Source organism: Dermacentor andersoni, chromosome 6, assembly GCF_023375885.2.
Source record: "Dermacentor andersoni chromosome 6, qqDerAnde1_hic_scaffold, whole genome shotgun sequence".
In the NCBI taxonomy this organism is placed as follows: Eukaryota; Metazoa; Arthropoda; class Arachnida; order Ixodida; family Ixodidae; genus Dermacentor; species Dermacentor andersoni.
This window is the reverse complement of record NC_092819.1, coordinates 141,061,668-141,071,446: the sequence shown is the minus strand read 5'-3', so window position 1 is coordinate 141,071,446 and position 9,779 is coordinate 141,061,668.

Here is a 9,779-nt window from a genome sequence, read left to right as displayed (position 1 = left end):
GCAGCAACGAACAGCCCGAGCTCTCTTGTAAATCACAGCACGGGTCGTCGTCGTCTTCTCCAAGCTGCTATCGGAAACACGAGGCGCGTCCGCTTCATTACTTTGGCGCTGGGTGTAAAACGGAGCCCTCCTGGTGACTCATGGAGCAGGGAAAATGAGGGGGTCGAAATAAGGCTTCAGCCGGCTAACATGCACTGTCTCGCGACCTCGACAATGAAGGTCCGGCGATGGTGTGACGGGTTCAACGATATAGTTCAGAGGGGAGTAGGCGTCGATGATCCGGTACGGACCGTGGTACCGCGCAAGTAGTTTAGAAGAAACGCAGGGCATGTGAGGCGGTACCCATAGCCAAACAAGGGAACCAGCAGGGAAGGTGGGCGTGGCCTGACGACTGTCGTGTCTTGTCTTCTGACGCCCCTGATTTTCGCTGGTGAACGAACGAGCGAGCTGGCAGCAATCTTCAGCGTATCGGGCTACTTCTGAAATAGTTCTTCATTGGGAAGCGTCAGGTCGGTAGGGCGGAATAGTATCCTTATGTCACGAAGGCTCACACCCATACAAGAGAAAAAAAGTTGAAAAACCAGTGGCCGCTTGTGTCGCGGTGTTATAAGCGAAAGTAATGAACGGTAGTAAGGTGGTCGCAATTAGTGTGGTCGGATAAGACGTACATCCTTAACATTTCGCCCAGTGTTCGGTTATAGCGCATCGTGAGACCATTCATTTGGGGATGATACGCGGTCGACTTCCGGTGAATGATTTGGCACTAGCGAGGGTGGGATTGTATAGCTTCTGACAAGAATACACGACCCCTATCGCTGAGTAGTTCTCGAGGAGCACCGTGGCGAAGGACGAAGTTTCTAAGAATTAACATGGCAACGTAGCGCGCGGTCGCGGCGGGAAGAGCCGCGGTCTCGGCGTAGCGCGTCAGGTGATCGACGCGAAATATTCCGGCGGTTTCCACATCCGCTGTATGGGAGCCGGCTATAGAGGTCGATACCTGCGCGGTATAACGGTCGAGCACGGTAGCGGCTGGAGCACGGTAACGGTAGCGGCTGGAATGGGCCAGTAGGGTGCAGTGGGGGAGTTTTGCTTTGTACTGCTGCGAGAAGCTGATACATTCCACGCCAGTAATATCATTGACACAGCCTTGTAAAGGTTTTTAGGACGCTGGCGTGGGCGCTTTGAGGGTCAGCATGGAATTATTCACACATATCGGAGCGCATATGATGACGGATAGCCAGAAGCCATTTCGGACCGTCAGGCATATGGTTCCGGCGGTAGAGGGTGTTGTCTCGTATGGTAAAGTGGGATGCTTGATGGCGCAGCGTCCTCGTTGAAGGAACGACCGATGGAGCGGCAATGTAGTCGTGTAAGAGGGCAAGCGGTGGGTCCTTGCACTGCTCGGAGGGCACGTCAATAGTGTTCCGTAGTGACGGGTTTGAGGTCGGAAAAGGAACGGAAACAGAAGCCACATCAGGTGTCATCGGCGAGCGGGAAAGTGCGTCAGCGCCATGCTTTCGACCACAGCTGTATACGAAGCGCCCAACGGCCGAGGCGGCCCGACGGGTTTTTCAATGAGGAGAGCCAACACGGGGCGTGATGGTCAGTGATGATGCTGAAAGGACGGCCTAGAGGTAAGGACAAAACTTGCCCAATGCCTAACTGATAGCTAAGCATTCCTTCTCCGTAACGGTGTAATTAAGCTCAGTTTTTTTAAGGGAACGGCTGGCATAAGCCACGGCGTATTCTTCATTCCTGGCTTTCCGTTGGGCCGAGACCGCCCCAAGGCCGACACCACTGGCGTCGGTGTGAACCTCTGTCGGTGCAGTTGGTTCATAATGGCGAAGAATAGGCGGTGAGTTCAGCAATTCGCGTAACTTGTGAAAGGCTTCATCGCGTGTTGATGACCACGCGGAAATGCCTTTGCTTGCGGTAATTAGGTACGCTAAGGATGCGATAATAAAGGCGAAGTTCCGCACGAAGCGTCGAAAATAAGAGCACAGGCCTATGAAACTGCGCAGGGCCTTGATAGATGTCGGTTTGGGAAACTCGGCGACTGCGCGAAGCTTGTCGGCGTCAGGAAGGATGCAGTCTTTCGAGACAACGTGACCCAAGACAGTTAATTTTTGGGCAGCGAAACGTCACTTTTTGGAGTTCAGCTGTGGGCCAGCTGAAGTGAGACAGGTCAGGATGTCATGTAGACGGGTGAGATGTGTCGGAAAATCCTGTGAGAAAACAACTATGTTATCCAGGTTACATAAGCAAGTCTTCCACTTTTGTCCGCGAAGGATGGTATCAATCATGCACTCGAAGGTAGCGGGAGCATTGCAGAGCCCGAAAGGCATAACGTTAAACTCGTACAGGCCATCGGGAGTGATAAAAGCTGTCTTTGGGTGGTGAGCCTGTTTAGGCGGCAATAATCGATACAAAATCCGAATGGTGTCACATTTTTTCCGCACTAGAACTACAGGTGACGACCAAGGACTTTGAGAAGGCTGAATGACGCCGCGCTGCTGCATGTCGTCCACTTGTTCCGTTATAACCCGGCGCTCTTCTGCGGAAACGCGATTTATACGCTGTCGCAAGGGGGCATGGCAACCGGCGTCGATAGCATCGGAGACATTTCTCGTGCGACTCAAGGATGGTTCGTTGCATTCCAACGAAGAAACGAACTTGTTCAGTAGAGGAAGAAGGGTGCAATGAGACGGCGAAAGGTCTCCAGCAATCGCTTTGTCAAAACCTGCCAAGGTGGTGTTGATGAGACGGAAGTTATGGCGTTCAGATGTAAATGGGTGGCGCCATCGTCAATGTCAAGGTCTTCAATACACGTGACAGCTTGCACGAATCCTAAGGTCTCACCGCGCAGTATGGTCCCAGGATGCCGGTGCGGATTACAGATGGGGATCAATACGGATTTAGACCTAACAGTGAGGACGGCGAATGGGACAAATAGGTTCTTGCGGTGAGCAAGCATGTCAGATGGCGTAAACGGCACAGTTGAGTATGGCACGGCAGTACACGACAAGGTCACAAGCACCGACGTGTTCGGAGGTATATCAGTATCATCACCGACGAAATCTTTGCGAACAATGAGGTCGCCGCCGACCGATGGCGAGTCATATCGGCGCATGGTCCACTTGCGTGCCAGAAGAATCGATGATAGCACTATGGCGTGACAGGAAGACCCACCCCAGGATGAGATCATGACAACAGGATGGCAACCCAAAAACCCAGATGATGTACGGAACGTCTTGGATGGCTGTAGGGTGAATGCGTTGTGCACTAGCAGTGCAGAATGCCAGGCCAGATGGAGAGGTTGTGACGTTCTTTAGCTTGCGACATATTTTCATGGATGACAAAAACGGCAGCCCCGGTATCGATAAGCGTTTGACCGGATGCTCCCTCGACATGGACGTCAATGTACCAACCCAAAATGTCAGATTCGTTATTCTTAAAGCATAGATTGGCGACGTCAGCAAGGCAAAAGATGACGTTATTCAGTTTAGACTGGTCGTCCCACTTATTGTGAGCGCTTATACGTTCATAGGAGGACAGCCAGTCTTCGACCTCATGTTCTCCGGTCCCGCAAAGGATGGCCGAGTCGCGCTGACGGAGAACGCCGGCGCAAGTGACAGGGGCAGCCATGGGTACAGTCGGTGTGGAGGTCGCATCAGTCATGGTGTTCGTGGGCAACGTACGGTTGCGGAGCTCTATGGTGACTTGAGGGATTTCAACAATATCCACCAATTGTAATGGTGTTTAATTAAAGCTGAGAAACAACAGATCAACAGCGGCCTAGCAGCAACTAACATCCCGAGCTCTACTGCAAATCACAGCACGGGTCGTCGTCGTTGCCTCCGAGCTGCTATCGGAAACACGAGGTGCGTCTGTTGCATTACACGCTATTTTTGCTGGAACCTGAAGTGAACCTGAAGGTAACAATTCCTTACACTCCAGAGTGAGCCTGAATAATAAAAAATTAGGGCTTTAAGTTCAGTATTGATGCCTTTTGCCGAGCTTCTCGTCTGTATGTTGCCAGCACTTCTGGCTTATCGCTGCTACCTTAGTCATAAGGAAGTACTATCTAACTGTGATTTTGAATGTGGCAGCACAATTGTTACAGTGTTTGGGGTATCGCGTCGGTATGCGGACAAGATACTCGGTTAACGCGACAATACTTCGATCGCATTCCTCGCCCGGGGCTCGCCAAAATGTGATGCAGGCCGACTACATCAGGCAGCGGAGCACGTATACGTGTTGCATGACCCAGTTTGGCTTTCGACTGCAGGCATTGACCTTTTTATGATGTAATTCAACAACAAAGAAATTTCGCTCGTACTTTGGTCGGAAACATTTTGCGCCCTGATTAAGATAAACTGCGGGCAGTGAAGTACTTTCCCTTGCCAAGGTGCGCCAAAGACGCTCACAGCTTACTGATCCTCTGCTCCCACTTCCGTCGGCTTGTTTGACAATTTTCGGATGCTGCGCGCCCTCTTACTCAGCTAGTCAGTAAAGACGCTGCCTTCATCTGGAGCCCAATATTGCCAAGTAAGACAGTTATGAAGGTGCAGTTAGAGAACTAAGTTAACACAGGGCTCAATCCACAGTTCGAAACGGGCTCTTTGAGAATGAACGAGTATATAATCGCACCCTGCTTACAAAGTCTTCTCTTGATTACTCATCATCCTTAATGTTACATCTCTTCTCTTTCTGCCTAAGTGGAGTCTCAGATCGGAGGATGGTTCTGCGTTTCATGAATATATTTCCCTCTCTCTCTCGCTCCCTGCTTAAAGCGTAACTTCACATCAACTTTACCATTGGCGCTGGATCTGTTTAATGCTTTTGTAACTAAGTTCAGCCTGAAGAACAAAACGCTCAAGTTATTAGCGCAGCTTGCAACCTACGTCTTCTTTTTGTACCAAAGAAGTTTGCGCTGATTTCCTGCAATAATTCTTCACTACGGCAAATAAAATTGAATAAGTTTCAGCTATCATTTTCTGGGTCGGAAGTTGAACATGAACTTAACCAATTTTGATGAATCGAAACGAAAACCACAACATAAAAAGTTTGTTTAGACGGTCTGGTAGATATAGAGATTGGAGCTAATGGCCTTGCACTTATTGTAGACTAACGTCAGAATCATCTATAACCCACACACTTTTGAGGAATAGCGCCTTTGGAAGTCCACCATGACGATTTCCAAAAAAGGCTTTTTGAAAATGATTTTGAGTATAGACTCCCTGAATTTATGAAGACAATGGTACATGGCAGTTAGCAGGCCGAGCAGTTTACTAAAAATGTATAGCGTGGATATTCTCTTTAAGGTGTCTATTGTAAAGACCACTGAATAGACGCATTATTCACCAGAAACAGCAGCAGTTGGCCGCGGTGGTATTTCAGTGATTTAGGCCTGCAATCGGCGCCGTAACTTGTTGGTACCATGGCGCGCCTATACGCTACACAATACGCCAGTACCATTCGTACGGCTTAAGTAGTCGCATGAAATGGTGGTTGGCAAGCAAAACTGAAGCGCAGTAAATACTATGATTGCTTTGGAGTCTTCGGCTCACAGGGTAAAACTGCCTACAATGAATTTGACTCAATTGTTATTCTTATTTGGCGCCCCCTCGGCAAAGCACTTTGATAATGCTTCATATTTCAGTAGATTAGTAAGGATCGTACAGAATCGCCAAGCTCCTCCTTTCATAGTTTATAAAAAACGCAATACATTCAATAAACTCATTTTTCCTCTTTATAAAAGTCAGTATGACTTGATAGAGCTGGGTAAACTAAGACTAGGCCACAAATTGCGTTTACGTACTGCATGTTACCAAAGTTATCATGAAGTAAAACAGAAGCGTTAGGGCCTCCTTCGTTTTCATAAGAGCCTTTTATCTAAGACAATACAATGCTGATCATTTGACTCTGTTGCCAAAGGGCAACATAGAATCAATATCAAATCAGTAATATTCAGACACAATGTCATTAAACAAGCGATCTTGTTCTCCTAGATATTGACACGTGAACTCGTTTATCTTTTAAGGGTGAGCGTTTTTAACGTCTAAGAAATGTTATCGCTCAGCGCAGGACGCGTCTACATGTACAGGAAGTTTCTAGAATGTTATAGATGCTTCTATCCGCTGTCTGTTGTCGCCGAACCTTGTGTAATCTGATTGCATGCATGCGCCACACGAATGGCGTAGAAGTTTGTGGAAGGCACGCGGGTCCCAGCGATTACTCTGGAACTTTCGACCACTGATCTGTAAAAGCCGATGTGCTTGACTCGCTGATCAGATTTTCGACGATCGCCGAGTGTGTTCGCCGCTTTCGTTGAGCATTGAGTGTAGCCGTTTTTTCTGGGCACAGGTTCGCACAATAAAGTTTGTTTCTTCATTCAGTTTTCTTTCTGTGTCCTCAACCGTCACTACCACGTGACGATATGTACACAATACGTAAAATGGTGATAACTTGTTCAAAAACTTAACATAAGCGCAGCGATAAGAAATGCGCGTGATTATGCAGTTAACGTACTTTTTTTACTCACCGGTTCTTGCGCTGCAAGCCTTGAGTGTGGTGGGCAATGGAAGCAAGTATTATAAAAGGCCCAGTTCTGGTGGTCCTTAAATACAACGGAGCATAGTTCAGGTTTGCCCTTTAGGTCATGGATAGAACGTAAAGATTAATGTAATTGAGAAACGAATTCTACGATTGCGAGACTTTTCATTCAAAACTCCATCAAATTTGTGAGCAGAGGATATATCTTTATACAAAACAAAGAAATATAACTCGCAGTGACATATTAGAATGTTCCCGTAGGAAGGGCAAATTGCAGAAATAACAGGAAACTCTTCGTTGATGGTAGAATTTACATTGTTAGGAAAAAACTAAAATGGGAAACGCACCAGCCGGTAATCACGAAATTTGACAGTTCATTTTATGGCTTTATTAAACCTAAATTGACTGTCATATTCGTCAGGAGCAAATTAGTTCTTCAAGAGAACAGTGCAAACGCTGCACACCAGCGTCAGAACGTCAAGCTGTGGACTCAAGGTTTTAAAAGTGACAACGTCGCAAATGATTAACTGTGCTTCAATTTTTTTAAGTAAATCCTGAAATGCAGGACATCACATCCAACCGAGGGGGAGGGAGAGGGGGTACGCCCTGATAAATGCTTTGTTTATTTGTACGCGGAGAGTTTAGGAGCGCTGCAATCATCGTGCGCAAGCGGGTATGTCACGGGGTACTGTTTTTGTATTTTGCGGGCATCCGCAGTAAGCTGAAAAACACTTATACTTAATACACAGAAAGTTAGCAGCTGTCTAATCGGACGTTTTGCAAATTGCTCTACAACTTTATAATTGGAATTTTTTTCCCCACGTCGTTGCTTCAGAAGATGGTTAATTAACATAGAATAATTATCTATTTAGCGAAACAAAAAATAACGTGACACACTACATACAATAGCGAGCAACATAAATTTGCTCGCGTGGTCTTAGAGTGCATCGGCATATTTTTAAACTCTGGCTAAAATTAGGTGAGACACCCTGCATTTATGTGAGTACTGCCAAACGAAAATTCAGTAGTAATAAGAAAATGAGGGTTCTTTATTATAGAGCTGCGAACATGTTCGAAAAAGCAACACATCACCACCAGAAAGCGCAACGAACAAGACGCACATTTGTTTTAGTTTTCGACAGAAGATTGATGGATGCCCCTTCTCCTCCTTCCATGGAAGAACTCACTTTAACAAACACCGCTCAAAACAGTGTCTCATGCAATATATATATATATATATATACAGATACAAATACAGATACATTATTTCAACATCAGGGATCTTAGGGGTGCACCCAAAAAACCTATGACTGGCTTGACAGCGGGGCGCACCCCCGTACATAAAAACCGACAGCAACAGAACACGGAAAGAACAATAAAAAAAAAAGACGACAGTGCATAGGTAAACATCATATTCAATAAAAATTAGTGAACATCCTCTTGCGATAACAAATAAATGAAGGCGGCAGAATTAACACGAAAAGCTCAGGAATACTAAAGAATGCAAAACGAAGAATAACAATAAGAAAAGAAAAAGGGAGAAAGGAGGTGCGAAATTGCAGAAAAAAAACAAAAAGAAAAAAGAAAACCGTATCGTTAGGTCCTCAGTGCTCATTGCGCCGATTAAGAAGAGTAGGAATTATATGTCGGAGCATTTGACGACCGTAATTAGTACAAAAGGATTGCACATACCAGACGTAGTTGTTACGTGTTGGGTAGTAATTAGCTTTGGGCAGTTAGTTAGCTGTGTCATCAAAGAATGCGTCATGATTTCTCCGTTTTATTTCATATCCTTTACTTAGCAATAAATTATATGGGTCAATAATTGGTGTTTTAATGATGCGAAAAGAGATTGAGTGTGAGCAGTAGAGGGGGCATTCGCAATGATACGAGTGACCTTTTTCTGTATTTTCTGTAACTTATATGCATTTGACCATGTTGTTATACCCCACACCAGATAACAATATGAAATGTTAGATAAATATAGTGCATTATAAACTAAAAGCCTAACACTCAGAGGTAGTAGAGTGCGGACTCTGTATAACATGCCTGTGCATTTTGCAAGTTTTTTAGCCAAATTGTCGATGTGCATGTCCCATGAGAGATTACACTGCAGTGTCACACCTAGGCACTTTACTGACTCCGCTATTTCTATGCTTTGAAAACCAAGCGTTAGTGTAGGTAAATGTTCTAGTGGTTTGTTCTTAGGTCTAAGAAGTACAGCTTTAGTTTGGGTAGCGTTAATTTTCAATGAAGATTCAGTACTCCATTCGACCAACTTGCGCAGAGTTTCATTAGCGTTTAATGCCAAGTCATTAAGTGCTTTAGCCCTAAAAGGTATGCTGACATCATCTGCATACATTACGCACTTAGCGCTTTGTCAATGTTCACAATGTCGTTAATATAGATGTTAAAGAGTGTAGGTCCAAGAATACTGCCTTGTGGCACGCCAGAATGAATGGATCTAAAGTGCGATGAAGAATTGTTAATTACATCCCGTTGCTGGCGGTGCTCTAAATAGGTTATTAAAAGCTGATGGAATGTGCCGCGAAATCCATAGTGCTCAAGTTTAAGTAAGAATATTTTGTGATTTATGGAGTCGAATGCTTTGGAAAAATCTACGAAAACCCCGATAGTTAGCTCTTTTTCTTCAAATGACTCTAATATAATTTCCTTCATGGTGAATAATGCTGTTTCTGTTGATTTTCCTGCGACAAAACCAAACTGGGAAGCCGATATGACTTTGTGTTTGTTAATAAAGCTTGTAACGCGCACTAGTAAAAGCTTTTTAAAACATTTCGAAAAAACTGGCAAGATCGATATAGGTCAGTAGTTTGAGAAATTCGTTTCGTCTCCTCCTTTAAAAATTACGGTAATCTTGGCAACCTATAGCTTTTTCGGCAAAGTTCGTGAGGAAAATGCCAAGTTTATTATGTATTCTAATATCGGTGCATGTGCGATGTGTACTTCGCTGGCAGTATTTGGAGGTCGTCAATGCCTTTACTTTTGCTATTTTTCAGCGACTGTAGGACCGACAGAACTTCGTTAGTTGTAAAAGGGGTTAAAAACGCGGTTTCGCTAACCTTTTGACTCATGCTGTTGAGGTATTGGTTGGGCTGCGTGCCGTCTGCAATGGACACGAAGAAATTATTGAAAGCATCTGCTTGTTGAGAACCCGACAAGTCAGTGCCAAGTGTGACTATTTCATCTACTACAGTCTTCTG